This window comes from Pipistrellus kuhlii, unplaced genomic scaffold (assembly GCF_014108245.1).
Source record: "Pipistrellus kuhlii isolate mPipKuh1 unplaced genomic scaffold, mPipKuh1.p scaffold_m20_p_3, whole genome shotgun sequence".
Classification (NCBI taxonomy): domain Eukaryota; kingdom Metazoa; phylum Chordata; class Mammalia; order Chiroptera; family Vespertilionidae; genus Pipistrellus; species Pipistrellus kuhlii.
In genome coordinates, this window is record NW_023425529.1 from 66,410,505 (window position 1) to 66,415,791 (window position 5,287).

The window sequence follows — 5,287 nt, forward strand, 5'->3', positions numbered from 1 at the left end:
TCCTTTTGTTTATATGTGACTGTTGGATTATTTTCCTAAGACAAATTTACAAAATTTACAATTCTGTCTTTATAGAAATGCCTCCCCCCACCCCGCCCATATACCTGAGAGTATCAAGCCATTCTGTTAAAGGGCAAGATGGCTCATTTCATTACATTAAAACATCTGACCATATTATAAGATCAAAGGATAGACTCCTCTTGCAGATCCTACAATGACTCACTCTACCTGTAAAAATTCTGCATACATAAATCACTGTGAACCTCCAAGGATGATCTTGGATGACCCAGTGGTCCCTCACTATTGGGACCAGATCCATCTCAAGTCCAATGTCTCCCCACCTGTCATGGTTCTTTTCGTGCTTGGTAGTCTTATACTAAAATTAAGGTTTCTCAAACACAAGTTAGTGTACTTTAGAGCCATAGGCTTAAAAGCCAATAAGACACTATAGGTGATTGCCAAGTACTAAAAACAAAATTGCTTTCTAACTTTAGCTGCCTGTAAGATTTAATGACCTATATGTGATCTACTTTTTTTTAATTCCTTCAGTATGTATCAGTTCTTAAAATTAAGAGGTTTCTACCTCTCTGTCCCCAATATTTTCATTTTCTGCTATAGTATCTTTTCTGCTACAGTATATTTATTTCCTCTCACTCTCCCCTCTCAGAAAATGGAGGTATTTAATGTCCTTATAAAACTATAAGATCCCATTGTCTAAGACATAAATATCTTCTTAACTTTATGCTTAACTCCAAATTGTCTATAATCCTTCATGTTGTAGAAATTACATAGGGCCAATCTTTTCTTCCCTTAATTTTTAAAAGAGGCAAATAGATAGAATCAGGTCTTTGGAGGAAACCTACCAGATTGCATATGGTTTTATTGCTTGAGTCTAATAATTTTAAATAGTTACCAAGAAATACTTTTAGAAGAAAAAAGATTAAATTTTAGAAGAGAATTTTATGTATATTTTTATTATTATTTAAAATGAGAAAGAGAATTAGTACTCATTAAACTCTATGTACCAGGTGTTCAGATGTATCAGCTCATGTAATTTTCATAATTATTATCATAATATTATTATTCCCACTTTTCATGTAGAGAAATAAAGGCTCAATGAAGAAACCAATTCACTGAGTTAGAAAATCAGGGATTTTTTACTTCAAACCTCTAATATCTTCAAGAATAGATTGATGAAGCAGTATGCAACATTATAACTGATTTTCTATGATTCTACTATTTTCATTAAGTTAAACCCTTATTAAAATTCATAAACATTCATTTTAATTAAAAATCAAATTATATTACTATCATGACAAAATACCTGCTCTATGAGGCCAATTAATCTAAATCTACTCTGATCTAGAAAGGCAAAACCCTTGTCTGTTGCTTTATAACAATAACAAAATAATCATTATGTTTCAGCCATTTCAGAAACTTATTTCCCATTCTGTATGTTGATTATAAGACTGATCAATTGTGCTAACAAGACTTTTTCTTCTTATACTTTGCTTTTTTCTAAGGAGCCAATTTTGTTTTATAGCATAATTGGACCTTTGCCTAGAAAATTACAAACTCACTCAAAATAAACAACATTTATCCCAACTTTCTGAAGAAAAAGAAACTTCTATCTAATTTCAACCTCGTGACTCTTCTCTGATATTTTCCCAGTCGTAGGTGTTAGCATCTGCTGTTATAAAATCTTTGGTTTTGATTGGGAGGGTCTAGGGTAAGGACTACAGCCAAGATAGCTTTTTACATGAAATATTATATAATTATGCCACATGTCCAACTTCACAAATTGCTGGAACTTTCCTAAAAGATGTACATCTTTAAGCTCATTTTAATCATTTTCACAATGTATTTTTGAGGATGTACCTAAGATTCTCACCCATAGAACCCTTGAAATAAAACAACTGACAATCTTCTCACAATATATATAAGGACATGGAGATGCCAACTGCTTTCTCGGCCACCTCCTGAGCACTACTAAAGCTGAGATTGCTCTTCAATTCTTCTCCTGGAAATGTACTGCAACTCTCATACAGTTTACCACTTCTCCTCCTCATATCACAAATTAGATGGTTGTTCAGAGACAATCAGAAAAAAGTGCCAAAGAACAAAATAGCTTCCCTCTACTTCATACTCTACCCACCCGTCCCCCCCCCCCCTTAATTCCCTCACATATCAAATAGGCTTAAAGCAGCCCACAGAGGTGGTGGAGTAAATGGAAAAGAGAAAGCCAAGGCCTGAGGCAGCTGTGTGTACTTCAGCAAGGACCAAGAGTGAAGTTTGAAACCCAGGACTGAAAGACAGATCTGACCAGGTTCACATACACATAGGATCACCCACTGCCCCTTTCACAATGTCCATAGAATGTTTCCTTTCATTTGTTTCAAGTGCATGATAAGATTTCAAAGAGCACTGATTAGAGAAAGGATTTAGTGCAATCAATCACCACTTACAAGTCAATGAGTGAGCTCTTTTTCTGAGGTCAATGCTATGCTTTTTTTCAATAGGAAATAGCACTCTCCATTTCTTTGTTGTCTTTCTCAAGATCATTCTCATGATCTGTTTTGTCAAGTGCTGTGCTAAAATTTGTCTTTCTATCCAGCAATACTTAAAGTAAAATCTTTTTAGAGATAGTAGTTTAATCTGTAACCCTTAGTCAAAAAGATTTACCCACTTCAGTCCACTGACCTCCATTTTTAGTCATTCACTTAAAAGCATTAATGAATGCCAAATATAAAACTTTTACATTGCTTAGAAAGCATTGGCTTAAATGATTAGCAGATACATTACTAATAGTTTTTCAAAGAATCTTAAGAGACTACTAATATAGTAAGATAATTATATTTCTTCCAGGCAATATCTGGATTTAGTGATCCTAAAAGGATATAATAAGCATTACAATATTTGCACAGTGACCAGGTTCTTGACTTTGATGGTTACATGTAAGTAAAATACTGAAGAAAAAAATCACAGCTATCCTTTCCATTAACTTTTACAGCTTTTTAAAAAATATGTATTTTTATTGATTTCAGACAGAGAAAGGGAGAGGGAAAAGGAGATAGAAACATAGGAAGAGAGCAGAACATTGGTCAGCTGCCTCCTGCACGCCTCCTACTGGGGACCAAGCCTACAACCTGGGCATGTGTCCTGATGGAGACTCAAACCACTACCTCCTGGTTCAAAGGTGGATGCTCGACCACTGAGCCACACTTAGCTGGGCAAGCTTATAGCTTTCAAATCCTTAAAGAAAATCTTCTATTTTATAATTTTACTAAATCATATTAAAAATGTAAATTTCAGCTAATAACACTTCTAGTCAAAAACCACCAAAGAAAACTACAGGCTCCTAGCCTTATTTTCTTGAAAATTATGAGCACAGACAGCAGAAAATTAAAGAATGTGACATATTAAATAAATATGGCATTACAATGATTTAAATAGTAAAGAACTTACAATTATTATCCTAGGTAAGTCGCTTGATTTGCAACAGTAATTTTCAGAGATTGGATTAACAGAAAGAGACTGGGCCATAATTTTTCCCTGGGATCTTTGGACAGATTTTTGATACCTTAAATTTACCATCTATGAATGAAGATACTATTACCTAAGTGAAATAATGAACCTAACTGTTTTATAAATTACTCAGTGGAAACATATGGTATAAAGTCAAAGTTGGTTCTTAATTTTAAAAAATAGTCATTATAACTTAAATGTGTATGTAAATAATTACTAATAAGTGCCAGATTCAGGTAGCTTTTTTAGTCACTTAAAACACTTGACCAACTTTGGAAGGAAAAAACAAAACCAGCTTCCAAGAGCATATTGTTGCTGATGCCTAAGCACTACAAAATTGAGTGCATGTTCAAGCAAAATCTATCATTTTGCCAATTGAAAGAGTGCAAATCTTACCACTATTATCTTTACTGCTGTGTTAAAACATTTACTCAGCTAGTGTTAGCTAGGCTGACTAATTATTATTAAAAATACAAAGTAGGAAAAAAAAATACAAAGTAGGGTATACTATGTTTATTTCGATTAGAATAAATTTAATATTATTCTAATATTACTTGCATTATTTGAATAACAAACAATTTTTGGCCTTTGTAATTTAATGCACTATTATTTATTCTCCTCCAAAGTTAGATTTATTCATTCTATTCTTTACCCATGAATAGCTTGAGCACCACAAAATGCTTTGCCTTTCAGTTTCCAATAGCAATCTATTTTAGAATGCTGCCCTGACATTCTGCTATATTGTTAAGACAGAACATGGTGAGAATATTGGGAGCTGTATTGTACATACAAGATTGCACACATTTTATCTTTTATCTACGTACATAACTTTTAGAGTTGCATTTTTAGTCAAGTTTTAAGCAACTTTAAGTTATGAAATTCAATAGGAATTTCTGGCAAACATTAATAACTGGCATTTAAAACCCTCCTTCATTGTTCTCCACCATACTGAGTATTTTGGATTTACATGTTACAGATTTACATATCAGAAATAACTTACAGAATTTATATCATTAACTCCTCTCATCACCCACCTCCTTTGTAACAGATGGTGAAACCGAGGTCCAGAAAGATTAAATAACTTAATCAAATTTACTTAACTTGAAAAAGTTAAGAACTTGGAGGCAAGATCCATGATCTATCTTATTTCTAATATTGCCCTGATATGCTTTTTATCAATCACTTTTTGAGAAGTAATTTTTATTTGGCATAAAGAATTAAAAATTATTTCAGTTAAAAGAAGCCTGATAGTAATGTACAGATATATTCACAAAACTAAACTCTACTTAGCAGTAATATAGTTAATGAATATTTGCTCAAATTTCAGTGTGGACATAAGAGAAAGCCAGAGTACATGAAAAGAACATGAAAATTGAACCCCAAAGACTTAAGCCTGACCCTAACTCCAATCAATAGGAATCTATTGTGGAGACTATAATATCCACCTTGGCTACTCTAGAATTTGGGTATTAGGGTCAAATCAGAATGTGAAGGGGTCTAAATATCAAAGAACCATATAAATGAGAAACTGAATTGTAAGTACAGTAGTCCCCCTTTGTCTGCTCCTTTACTTTTTGTAGTTTCAGTTCCCTGTGGTCAACTGCACTCCCAAAATATTAAACAGAAAATTCCAGAAGTAAACAATTCTTAAGTTTTAAATTGTGCACCGGTTTGAGTAGCAGAACATCCCACTCTGTCCTGCCCAGGACATGAATCATCCCTTTGTCCAGCTTGTCCTCAGTGTTAGTCAGCATAGTATCAC

At 33.4% G+C, this 5,287-nt stretch overlaps 1 protein-coding gene across 4 annotated transcripts in view; it reads left to right on the plus strand.

Annotated features, from left to right (window-relative positions):
- SYT1 (synaptotagmin 1) overlaps positions 1–5,287 on the plus strand; it is a 522,786-nt gene that overhangs the window by 366,906 nt on the left and 150,593 nt on the right. The gene's annotated exons all lie outside the window — the stretch shown is intronic.